Source organism: Aythya ferina (genome assembly GCF_964211825.1).
Source record: "Aythya ferina genome assembly, chromosome: 2".
In the NCBI taxonomy this organism is placed as follows: domain Eukaryota; kingdom Metazoa; phylum Chordata; class Aves; order Anseriformes; family Anatidae; genus Aythya; species Aythya ferina.
Window position 1 is genome coordinate 27,545,663 of NC_140297.1, and position 13,406 is coordinate 27,559,068.

General features: G+C 39.7%; 2 long non-coding RNA genes across 4 annotated transcripts; one reads left to right on the top strand and one right to left on the bottom strand.

Annotated features, from left to right (window-relative positions):
* Positions 1-708: 708 nt before the first annotated feature.
* LOC311433084 lies at positions 709-1,810 on the bottom strand. The gene is made up of 2 exons (XR_014690557.1): positions 1,605-1,810; positions 709-1,414 (listed from the first exon to the last, which is right to left on the bottom strand). It is a non-coding gene; the product is annotated as an uncharacterized lncRNA (long non-coding RNA).
* Positions 1,811-2,718: 908 nt separating this feature from the next.
* LOC311430983 lies at positions 2,719-12,022 on the top strand. Of its 3 annotated transcripts, none has more exons than XR_014689153.1 (4): positions 2,719-2,819; positions 3,433-3,552; positions 4,400-4,504; positions 11,819-12,022. It is a non-coding gene; the product is annotated as an uncharacterized lncRNA (long non-coding RNA). The 3 variants fall into 3 exon arrangements; XR_014689154.1 differs by lacking the exon at positions 11,819-12,022 and adding an exon at positions 11,525-11,660; XR_014689155.1 differs by lacking the exon at positions 11,819-12,022 and adding an exon at positions 6,728-7,067.
* The last annotated feature ends 1,384 nt before the right edge of the window (positions 12,023-13,406 follow it).

Consider the following 13,406-nt stretch of genomic DNA (forward strand, 5'->3'; position numbering starts at 1 on the left):
GTATACCTATTCTCCAGGCACTAGCAAAGGCATAGCAAAAGCATGGGTGAGCTGCAGGTGCACTGCAGCACGGGTAATGCCTGAAAGCATCGTGCCTGTCAGCTCTCAAGGGCAGACAGAAAGCCTCGGTGCTGTGGAAAGGCTTTCTGCAATGACAAGTAGTTTGTACGTCTCCTTTGTGGAGACGTAGCATAAACTCCCTCTGTTTAGTTTGGTAGCCGATGTGAGAGAAAGAGAGCAGATCTTTAGCTGCCCTCCCTTCTGCTCCACTTTCCTTTGAAAAGTGCTCTGCTGCTGGCATTATTAACTCTGAAACTCCCCATACAGCTGTGGACTGCAAGGACTGGAGCTCCTATGCAACCGTGGAAGAGGCACAAAGGTTTCCTTGTGACCACTCGTTCTTTTTGTGCCCCCACAAAAGCCCACTCACAATGTAGTATGCTGTTAATAGCTGAAGCGCAAGATGTGGTAATGTAAATGAAGCCTGAGCAGCTGAAGCTAAGGTTTTGGGGGAACTGGGGTCTAAATGATTGCGCTTTATCTTTCTCGTTGAGTCACTGCCACATGACTCTCTTGGCTTAATCCCTTCATAGCATTTTATGCAGAGGCACTCTGTTCAGATGCTTAAACACATATTCATTATATGCCATGTATGCTCAGATGTCCTCGCGTGTGAATATGGCTTTGTTATTACTCTGTCCTCAAGTATGTATTTCACCTGCCCATGGGAATACCGATTTCGGTAAAGTTTTGGCTTCATTGCAAGAGAGTGCCTCCTTCTCCCTGAACTAACATTATGTTCTTATTAACATGTATGAAACGGCACTCCTTTGTTTACTAAGGGGTTATTAAGAATCTGCAAAATATCAGCGTGGAAGCAAAGAAACTGAGCATCACTGAGGCTATGTGTGCAGTAGAGATCCAAAGAGCTTTGGGTTTTTCAAATAAATGAGAGTCAGGGGCCCCTGAGAAGTGCACGCATGCCATGAATGTCCCTTCTGTTTGTTAGCTCTGCAGCAGTGTCAAAGAAGCTCCTATCTGTGGCAGGCAGACCTGACAGACTGCATTGTTTGTTCAGTTTTTATTTAATATGGGGTTCACAGATCCCAGTGTCAGGCTAAAGTAAGGCTATGTAAGTGTTCTTATGGGTCCTGCTTTTCTAGGACATGGAGATCCAGGATGTGAGTGCTAGATGTAATTCAAATTTTGCTAGCATGAGATAATTGGTTTGAGATGAAAGTGAAAGGTAGGAATTCTTTGTTAGGATTGAGGCAAGCCGTAGTGAAGATTTGAACCTTTGAACCTTTTTCTACACGTAAAATACATATAGTGGCCTCCATATAGTTCCTGTTTTTTTCTGTGACAGCTTGTCAAGGTGAGGAAACAATAGTGGTACAAGCTGATGCCTCAGAGCCTGTGGAAAAAAAAAAAAAAAAAAAAAAAAAAAAAAAAAAGGAAGGTAAGAAGGAAGCTGATATTCCTGGTGCCATGCAAAAAAATCTGATACATTCATCGTCTGCTACTGTAGAATGATACCATTTTAGGACAACTAACAATATCATTATGTGGTTATTTTTTTCTGGGAAAGAATTTCTGTTCCTTACTTGATGCATTCTGTTAACTTGGGGGTCCGTGGCTCCCAAAGTCATGAGGTACTGGAGAGAAGCATATGGGATAAAGTGGCCCACAATGAATTATTGTTAGAGGGGTGTGAAACTTTCATGGTCTGGCATCACTGAATTTGTAGCTCACATTGCAAGGAGCCATACACAAGAAGAGAAAAATATAGTGGGCTGCATTTTCCTCACCAGCCAAAGAAAAGGATGTCCAAATTGCCATTAATTTATAGTGGAAATTAGTGCTAAGAAATCCTGTGTATAACTAAGCATTAAAGCTGGAGAATTGCTGAAGACACACAGAAGCATATGGGAGTCCTGTAGTTCCAAGTTTCTGCTGCCCATCTTTCACTCAGACACCCTTGAGAATCAGGCTAGAGCAGTTAGAAATAAAACCTAGAAGAAATTGATCCAGCACTGTGTTCTTCATTAGCAGTTCTTAATTAACAGTTTTGAATTACTTTGGTATCCCAGAGCAGCTCCTAGTTGCATTTTTCAGCTTGCATCTCAATGTCAGCACATCCTGTGTTCCCTTAGAGAAGCATATATTTTGAAGCAGGCATTCCAGATGCTCATACCTTTCAGTTCCTGACAATAAAGTCACCGTAAAGTTATTGCCTGGACAGAGTGGCTGAAGTTGGAAGGCATCTCTGGAAACTGTCTTGTTCAAGCCCTTCCTCAAAGCAGAGTCAGCTAGAGCAGGTTGCTCAGGTCATAGCCAGCTGGGTGTTGAGTATCTCCCAGAATGGAGGCTTTGTGACATCTCTGGGAAACATGTTCCAGCGTTTGATGATTTGATGACTCTCATCATAAAAAAGGTTTTCCTTTCATTTAGATGGAATTTCTTTTATTTCAGTTTGTCTCAGTCACCTTTTGACCTGTCACTGGGATCACTGAGAAGATTCTAGCTCTAACTTCTTTACTCACACTCATGAAGGTCTTTATACACACTGATAAGACCCACCCAAGCCTTCTCTTCTCTGGGCTGAGCAGCCCCAGCTGTTGCAGAGTAAAGCAGGCAGAGTGGGAACTCAGGACACCTGAAATCCGTTCTGGAACTGAAACCTTTGAGCAAATCAGGGTGAAATTCTGTGCTGTGTCTCTAGAGTAGGAGCGCAGAAGTCATGGCCCAGTAGGAAGATAGGCCAAAGTAACTTCAAGATACTTTTGTGCTCCTTTCACCTTGGATTGCCCTGGGGTCTGGTGAGAGCTCTGGTGTAATCTATTCAGCTCAAATTGTGGTTCCTCTGCAGTGTCCTAAGGGGATGTGAAATAGGATTGCATGAAATAGAAATGTCATGGCTGAAATAGCCATAATGCTGTTCCTCTTGTCCTCACTCCAAAATGTAGCATGCTTCTTACACTAGACCTTGAGAAAAGATGTTAGGAACAAGGCTTATTGCATTTTTCGTAGTGATTCTGCTGAGGAAAACTGACTTGGTGTAAGGGATTTTTAGGGCCCCTTTAGGATGGATAAGAGTAAAGAAGAGGCTTTTCTGTTTAATCCCTCTAAGTCTCAGGTATAAGATGCTTTTCTATTTACGTGTCCCTAAATTGTAAGCTTTTTAGATTGTGTTTGGATTTTATTCCAAGTGTTGGTCCCAGCAGAGATGAGTCTAGAGTTCTCTGGGGATGTCTAAGGATGCTGGAAAACAAATAATTAGGAGAAAGAATTAAAAAATGGGATACCTGACTTTTTATTAGGTCATTTTAGTTTTTAGAAGTGAGAATTTTGTGTATGTGTGTGTGTGCTTGTGTGTGTGCATGTGCAGAAAATGACTCGTTTTAACTACAGTGTCTTCCGTACATCATCCAGAAACATCTCTACAATGACAACATAGGTCCAGACTTCTGGAAACTTTCTCTTAAGAGCTGTCTGCTCAGAGGCTGCTGTGTCAGAGTGACAATGCTTTCCTCCCCACACTTATCATGCCAGGTTGGAATTGCATCTCACTGTCCTGGTGATTTTGATGTAGATTGTCTTGGCGGCTGCTAAGTTAAAGCCCTGTTAAGAGAGTGACATAGTTTTCTAGAATTTTTTGGCTGGAATACTTTTTGGTCTTTTTGCTAAATGATTATTCCTTTAGTTGTTTCACTTTAAATAGAACAACGCAATAACAAAGGCCTTTAAAACATGATTAAGGTAGTACACTTCAGTACCTGGAATGAGAAGTAACTAAAGATCAGTATAGAAGTAGTGAGAAAATCAGGACTTGTTCTTGGTCAGGTGATGTGTCTGTTTTCCTACATTTTTTAAGAATAATACAGCTGCTATATTAAACATTATACTTTCACACTTACTCAATATTTGTCAATATTCCCATTGTTATTCAAATAATATGTCCTACTCTTGTATTCATGCAGTAGTTAAAATTGTGATTGCTAGATCATAGCAGTCTTTATCATCATAACTGAATTTTTTACCTTGATTTAACTCAAAAACTTTAATGCTCCATTAATGTACGGTACATTGGATATAAGACAGATGATGAGATTTGAATGAGCTCGTATCTCTTGATCTTTTCATCTCCATGCATATGCATGGGATAGAAATATGGTCCTGAGGGCAACAAAAGTTGGAAGGATAATGGAGAGTAAAAGAGTATTTGAAACTATTGATTTAAATATTGGGGAAGGAAAATACCTATAAACGATGATATCCTTGAAATCCAGTGATAATGAAAAGACAATAAACACTGACGGTAAAAGACAAATAATATGTAATACAACAATTTTGGAGTCAAGACTGTGTTCTTAAAACAAATAATTTATTTTATTTCCAGTTTAATCAGAAGAAATCACTTCAAGTCACTCTCCAGCTAGGTCTTTGTTCTCCATTTGTGAAGGAATTCTCTCTCTTCCCTGAAGATGGAGGCAGAATTCAAGAGGTAAGTTAGTGTCTGTGTGAGCTAAGATCACTTTGGATTTTTATTTATTTATTTATTTTAAAGCTAACAAATCCTGGACAGAATGAACAAATCTCTTAAATATGGGTAAAAATACTTTAGCTCCGCAAATCAGAGATGACAGGTGCTATCTTATCTTTCCATGATGATTATGAGCTACATCAGAAATGGTCAAGCTATAATTATATTACCTGTCTGAAAAATTGTCAGAATTAGTAAGCAGGAAAATAAGATTCTCTGGCATCTTTCCTTGTTTCCTTTACTAATCTGTAACACTTTGGAAGGCCAACTTTACTTTATTTTTTCTGTTTTCTCAGGTTTCATGTTTTAGCTTTTGCATCTATAATTTTTCTTTGGATAAAATCTAGCAACTCTCCCTCACTTGACCAAGTCCTGATCTCGTGGACAGTGGCTAGACAGAATTTAGTGACTAGATTGCTTCTTTTCCAAGGTGGCAGTAAGAATACAGCAGTTAGAGAAAAAGGTTTTAAAACAAATCTTTGTCCCCATGTATTTATGTTTCCTTTTTTAAAGGCAGACTGACCTGCTGCCTTCAACTTACCTCCAGACAATATCTGCTTAAACATATCCCTGTATTTCTAGGTGCCTTTTCCTGGAATAGAGATACTAACTTTTTATGCATTCAGAATTGCTTTGTCTTCTCAGTGTACAGAGGACAATTTGTGGGATCACTGTTAGGCTGAGACTGTCCTTCTGAGGGTAAGGAACCTCACATCGCCCAAGTGTTTACCAAGTGGTGTCTTAAATTCTCATTGATTCTCCACCTTGCTTGTTGTTCAAACACCATATTGTCTAACAAAAATCACGAGGGAGGTATATAATGTTTAATGCCTGTATTAAATGTGTATGTATTGGGTCAGTATTAACAATTATTACAGTGCCTTGGTCAATACAAGTCATTAGGGTAAACCAGATTTTTCTAAAAGACCAGGCTTATCCACCCTTGAAGTCTACTGATTTTTTACAAGACATTCCCTAAGAGTCTCTTTTAAAATTTGAGGAGTAAAGATGACTCCTTCTCATTTAGTTTGTCCTCTCCTAGTGAGCTGATGTGTAGTACACAGCTGACAGACCTCTGAGCAATTGCTTCAGTGTTCTCGCTATGATTTTTTTCAGGCTCTGCTCAGTGATATTAGGACAGTCTTGATTTCCAGTTTATTCTTTTGGGGTTTTATATTGAGCTCATGACCAAAGAAACAGAGTGACATGCAGTAGAGCACAGAGCAGCACAACGAACAGCTGGTGTGTGTTTGTTCTCTCATCCTCTCCTCAGGGGGACGAGTGTGCACAGCAGAATGTTTTCCTTTGGAATTATTTTTAATACCGTGTTAATAAGAGAGAAGTGAGGGTAAAAGCAATGTGCTTGGTGTTCAGAGCATGAGCAATGAGACTGGTTATGTCCTTATTTTCTTGCTTACCTCAAGCATTGAATACACCTCCAGGAAATATCTGTCTGCTTCACAGACAGGCTTTCCTCCTTGTAGAGAATATGTTATGGATATTGTCTCTTGGTGCTGTAGGGAGAAAAGGCCGATCATTTATTTATTTATTTATTTAGTAGAGCAATCTGAAGGAAAGCTCCAACAAGTTGAATTTCTCTGTCTTCAGATCCATAGATGGCTATTTTTCCAAGGAAAGGGTATTTTCCTAAATACAGAGAAAAAACATTGCTATTTCAGTGAAGCCAATGACAATTATGCTTATCTATAGTACAGTCTTTGCTTCTGGAACAAGATGAAAATTGGACAGGAAGCAGCAGTGAGAATTGTACTTTTGGAAATGAACTTCGGAGCCATTACGTATTGTCCATGGCATCCTGTTTGGAGCAGTAGAAATGGACCAGAATGAGATTACTGTCATTTTATTTTCTCAGATATGTCTCTCCATCAAAGGGTATTTTTCTAAACTAAACCTTGTGGTCTTTAATCAGGCAAAATTTGATTCCATTGTCCTTATATCATATTGCTATAGCAACGCAACATGAAATGGCGTTTTGGGCTGGCTGACCCCAACTACTTCCACCTACACCCAGGTGATCAGTCTGTGCTACAGACCCTGCATCCCCCTGAGTGCAGGGTCTGGTGCCTCCTGTTGCCTCTAGCAATGCTAGTTGAGCTCTGTGAAGGCGCCTGTGGTGAGTCAGAATGGCACCATGGACATTTTCACTCGTTTATACTTGCACAGGTACTGGAGCACGCCAAAGGATCTCCTAGTCTACAGTAACATCTTGCAACACAGAGAAAAAGCTCTCTGTGAGCTGTGTCCCTCCTTGTACCATCAGGACTCCCGGGACACGGGGGCCTGGGCTTTGTACTTCCTGTGTTGGGTGTAAGGAGCAGACCTTCGACTGCAGCTGAGGCTTCATAGCCCAGCACCTACCTACAGCTGTGGGCAGTACTGTCTGAGCGAAGCTGTGCAGCTGCAGGGAGGCTGCTGTCACTGTCAGTGATGGGTTGTTTATGCCTGCCTGTGCTGCAGTCATGCCTCATGTTTGACGTACACCTCAAGAATTCAGTTTTCTCAATGTTCCCATCTCAACAGAGGACATGGGTGTCCACCCGGTATGCAGCTTTGGGTCAGCACAGCCTGGCCTAGATTTTTTTTATTTATTTATTTTTTTTTTTTTTCCTTTATTCATTCTGTAATGAATATGCTTATAAACCGATGTTTCTATTCTAGAAAATAATAGTGATGCTTTCTGGAGTGAAATTTTATCCATGGCAGAATAATTACAGTGAAATAATTGGGGGTACCTTTCCAAGGCAGCAGTTCCCGGGCACTGGCTTTGAAGAATGTACCTCTGCAAATGTGAGAAAGACGATTTCTGACAGTCTGCTATTGATTGCAGAAAATTGTTGAGTTCTAGTTTCAGCCTCAAACATTTGTCTCTCTGCTGCCTTGTTTTGGAAGATGAAGCTTCACAGGAACAGTGGGTCTTATTGATATCAACTCTATTTTACCTAACAGCTCATTTACCCCCTTCCTTTCTGTCTGCCTCCCTCCCTTTCCCTTCCTTGCTGCTGCTGGCAAGCTAATTAGGCTGCTCCCACAAGAAAAATTCATCCAAGGCCATAATAGCCATATCAGATGGAAGCTAGGATAAAACTCCACAGTATAGCCTTATAAGTGCCTCTCAGCTTGTCATAATGTTTCCCTGCCCGCTTTCTTTTTATTCCACACTTTGTAGGGAGAAATCTCTCATCCTGTGTTCTAAGCAAGTGTTAAGTAAATTAATTAAAATAAATTATGATATGTGTTTCCTGAAATATGCTCCTTTATTTCCTTCTATCCTTCTTTCATTTATACATTTTAGGTGCTGAATCTCAAGCTTTGTCCAACAAAAACACATTGTATATTTCTATATCTTTCCTTTTGTAAATCCTTAACCTTCTGTTAGACTAATATATTAAAATTCTTCAGACACAGAGTAGCAATGTTCATAATCTCCAGTTCATTATCTTAATTAGATCTGTCTCATATTATCCCACAGTTTATTCTCATTACTTTAAAGGTGATCAGCCTTAGAAGGGAATGTGAGCAGAATTTAGTGAATTCTATTGTGGCAACATTTCTCTGATCTGGCTTTGGATCTTTCAGGTGCAATAATGATAATGCTGCTGGTGCAGTTAATTAAAAAATGCATTTGAATGGTATGAATATTCATTTTGGAGAATGAACACAGGATTAACTCAGGGGGCTAAAATGTCTGCAATGGCCCAAGGATGTGAAGTGAACCTGGATCTGCATTAAAACACAAATGAATCATTTAAAATGATTGAAATTCAAAGTCCTCCCACCCTGCAAACTATTAGTAAAGTATTGCCCAGGTTGAGCCTGTCTCCTAATGTGACAACAGACATTAATGTTCATCCTTCAGTAACAAATCCTATGACATATACTTGACATACAGCTCTGCCCAGGAGCTAACACACCCAGTGCTAAACCTTCATTAAACAATTAAGAAAGGCTACCAGCTTTCTAAAATTCTTAGGTTACAGTGTTATATCCGTAAGATCCAGCTTACTTTTAACAGCTTTTTGTGAAAGATCAAAATTGGTTTTCCAGAAAGTGATTGTGACATCCAGGATGCTGCTGGGGAAGGTACAGACAAGAACTGCTGAGACCTTTGATAATGAAGCTCTCTATACCCAAACCATCTCTCTGGCAAAACCCAGGGCTTTAATATTCTGGGCAAGGATGTTAAAAATGTATCTTTTCTTTGTCTTCTGAATAGCACCACTGAAAATATCAAAGTGGTGCCTATTTTTTCCCAAAATTTATTTGTTGTCATTTTTTCTGAACAAAGGAAACATGAAATAATGAACAGCTTTTATAAAGCTTATCTGGTACTGCAGGATGCTTAAAAAAATGAGACTACAAACTAGAGATAAAGCCTCTTTGGTGTAGGAACGTTGTGTGAAGTTTAATGGGCATTTGCCAGAGAATATTTTGCTGGCTGTTAGCTAGTTGCCAAGGGGATTCACAGGATGTATGTTCTAGAATAAAATGCTCTGTGAATAAAATGGGGTCAGTTAAGGTAATTTGCATGGTGCTTTTGACTGGAGCATCGGGGAGGTCCGGGCTTGCTGTGCAGTCAGAGATAGTGCAGTGATGTGTGTCCTCTCCTCCCTCACCCCATGTGTAAGTACTTCTTATCTGAGACACTTCTAGTCTGAGGTCTGCACTAGATGTCTGCCTGGGAAAGCCCAAATCCACTCATCACTTATACCATGCAACACAGAATCTGGCTTTTTCTGTGCAAGAGAGAAACAGTAACATTGTGTCTTAGCAGCCCAAGCTGTACCACCGAATAAAGGAAATGGGGGCTTTTCACAGGGATGACCCCTTACTCCTCAACAGTGAGGACAGATAAGAAAAGAGGGATTCTGTTTCCTCCCATGTTTTCTTGCTTACGCTGAAGGGGAGATATGGTCAGCCTTTCTGCAGGGTGGGAGTAGCAGGGACATGGATAGTCTCTTGGGGCAGGATGTTTTTATAGTGAGGTTCTCCCAACAAAGCAGCTTCTCTTTGACCAAGTAGTGGAGGAGACAGGCGTACTGACCTTGGTATTGCAGTCGTTTGTATTCAGGAGGGAATCTTTTTGTTAAGTCCCTGTGGATCCTTTGGAAATCTATAATTTGAAAATGGCATCATAAGTATAAATAAAAGAGAGTTTAAAACCAAAAAGCTCTTATTATTTTATTTGATTTTTATTAATGCTATTTTTGTTGTTGTTTTGGTTTTTAGGCTGAAGAAAGATGTGATAACTCAGGGTCATTGTGTCTTTATACAGCATGCATGAGTCAGAAACCTCTTGATTTGACTTATGAGGAATTTTTAAGGTTCCTAACCACAGGTGTCTAGTGTCATTGAAGATGCTGTGCCTGTCGACATGTGCCTGCTAGGTCTGACATGGGGACCACAGCCCCTGTAGAGCTGCAACTAGTTGGTTGACTCTGGATTGCCTTTGACACCTCAGTCCTTATACAAAGAGAATATCTGAGCGTAGGGACACTCAAGCCCTTTCAGAAATCAGATTCCTTTAACATCTTCGTACTAACAGAAAGTCACTTAAAATCTCTAGTATATCACGTTAATGCAAATGTATGCCACACGCAAACTCCACTGAACAGAGTTACATGAGGGCTTAATTTGGCCTGCTAATTAGACTTGAGAAGGAGATTGTGGTCAGACAGCAGCTGTGGGAGGAAAGAATGAACAAGCTCAGACTTTTTGTTCATCTGGTCATGCTTTTCATCCCTGTTTAACTATCTGGCAATTACTCTGTATATGTTTTTGTTGTTCTTTAAAATGTAGCCTGCAAGTGAATCTGGTTAGTGAGGAACTGCTGTTTCTTTCCTCCCCTGTGGCTTCATCCCACTGTGAAGGCCAGGCTTAAGGTGATAGGGTACCTGGCCTTGTGTTAGTGCCGACTGTTTTCCTTAGGCTTTCTTTGGAGGACTAATCACGTTAATTTATTCATGGAATGTCAGGGTGCTCAGTTCTGAGGAGGGGCATGCGCTGCTCTTTTGTGCCCTGCTTCTGTTTTGTATATTCTCATGGAGCCCTCGTGTCTACTGCCTGATAGTTAATTCCACTGATAGTGTGATTTAATAAGAGGAAAGAATGATATGGCTGCATCCTGCCCATTATGCCCTTAGGAAGGAGATTTTTATTTGCTGTCAGATGTCACTGATGGAGCATTTGGCTTCCTTTCATCAAGTGACAATTGCAGTTTTAAGAGTACAGTATAGAGTGCCACTTTAAAGCAAAATGTCTCAATTCACAAGTGAGGGAAGGATAAAGTTGTGCAGCTGGAGGATGTTATTTCTTCTCAGCAGCTGTCATTGAAAAGGCATGGAAAGGCTCTAGATGTCAGGTGTCATAAATGCTCCATCCAGGGTTTGTCACATGTCTGGTAATATCATGTGAAGTGTTGGAAATAAGTTTCTGTATACATTGAAATTCTTCTGTAGATGAGTTTGCCTTGGAATTTGTTAAACTGAAGTTTTAGGAAGTCAGAAGTTAGTAGAAGTGAGATCAGCAGCAAACTCTGTGTGTTTTATCAGAGTTACAGAGGATTTTTATGTCACTCAAATCAAAACGTGACGTTTTCATACATCAAGTCTGTCCATGACAACTCCTACACCCTTTCTCCCAACTCCCCAAGTCCTTAGATGTACCTACACAGTGTTACCTACACCTTCTAAGGACAAGGGCATGTATGCAGTAGGGGCCCTGAATTCAAATGGGGAAAAACATTATTCCAGTACAAGACATGACTTTACACGAGGAAAATGTTATACTTCATGCTTTCTGTAGACTCTACTAGCAGTTCTCAAAATTTCTCTTGTATGCCCCTATTCCCTTATTTCATAATCCTCATCTCTGGGATAGGAGAAAAGGAGAACAGCTGAAATCATGAAGAATATTCAGGTCTTTTCACTTGGTTTTCATTTCTCCATTTTCCCTCCTTTCTAGAATGCATTCAAAGTGAGCTGTGACAACTACTGCACCATCCACGTACAGAAGCACTGACTATGAGACAGTGAGGAAAAACATGAATTTAGCAATTGTTTAGGTCCAATGCCTGGTGACAGCTGGGGACAGAAAGGACAGGATTTGAATCTTATTTAGTGGTTTGCTTGGCCTTGGACTCTGGTGTTAACATACAGGATTTCTGTAATGCCCTGCTCCTTTTCTTTTGACACTGGTTGGCTTTCTCTGCATATCAGTTGTCAGCTATTGAAATCAGAACATCTTTTCCTATTCCAGCTGGCGGTTGCCAAAGCTATGTGAAAAGAAATGGGTATACAGAAGAACACTTTCATTTGTTGTTATGTCAAGTGAAGATGTAACATGAGCAACATAAGGATGTTTACTGATGCGGGGGCCACCAGGAATGGAGAGCTAGAATTTTGCTTAAAGAAAGCAAGCCAGATGGGGAGAGAAAAGAAATCCCAAGCTGTCAAGTGTCACTTTGCTACAGGTGAGTCTAAAGAATAAGTAGCATCTTCATGTCTGTTAGTGCCTCCGCACAAAGAATCATTTGATGACACATGCCTGTTCATTTAATCGATTTTTAGATGAAATTATGAAAAAGTTGCATACAGTATGCCACTCTGTACTGAGTTCATATTGTTCATATACAATTCTATGAAGTGAGGATTACTGGGCCCCACTTCACTATCTTCTTTCTGTGATTTAAAGGGTTTAGATCAAGGCCAACAAGGAGAGTGAGCTATGGAAGTATCAGTGACATTTTACTCGTTTTGCATTGTGGATGATAAGTCCATGAATATTGTGGATAACTGGAGCAATCATCTCTATGAAAGTCTCCTAAGGAAAAATGATTTAATTTGGTGCTGTTATAGTTGCCTTGGTTTAGATCAGAAAGGAATTCAGGGCTGTAGATTTTATGATAATGATCTTTGCACTCTAGTCAGTACAGAAGGAACAGTTTGGATTATCATCAGAAAGGCTCAAGTGGTTCAATTTACCTGAAGTGATACTCATTGTTGGTTCAGAATTAGACTGATGAAAAAGAAGGTTGACTGGACAAAACCCCTTTTAAATCTGATGGCTTCAAAATCCAGTTTAACTGTATTTTACAGAAAATGGTCAAAATAAATTAGAAAAAATACTTGTAACTGCTAAAGATCTTTGCTATTTCCTGTAGTTATGAAGCAACCACAGTTATATGCTTTTTATTTATTTGTTTATTTCTTTTCTTGCTGCTTTGGGCATCTATCTAGCTGTTGTGAAGTATTTGTTTATGTAACTTTAAAACACTTTTAAAATTTTCTACCCTTCATCTTGTTGACTGCATTTTGTTACTTAGAGAAACAGTACATATAGTATTTATAGTGTTTTGGAACCATACAGTATGAAAAGAATTAACATGATTTCTAGTGACTGCTGCCTTTAATCTTATTCATGTGTTCCTGTTTGTAGTAGTTGGGATTTTTTTGAAGTTGCTCAATATTTTTCAAAATGTTCACCTTTGGAGGTACGGATTTCAGAACTAGGCTCTGGCTGACATTTGGGCATGAGTTATCTTTGGAATATCTGAGGAGAAAAATGACTTCTTAATTTTTAAGTTGAGTTAGGGTGGAATAACTTAGAACAATTAATTCATTGTAAAAAGAAAATCTTATGTCAGGAGCAGTATTTTTTCAGTGATAGCCAATGAAACAGGCAGATAGGTGATAGCTGTAGCCCTGTTAACTGGACAGATAGTTATACATTTCTTTTTCAGTTCTTCTATACTAAATCATAAATTAACCTGTAAGGCTTTTTTCTTACAGAATGCATTGGGTTTTGTAGATCTTCAGAATCAGTATCCATTCTCAGTGATCCATAA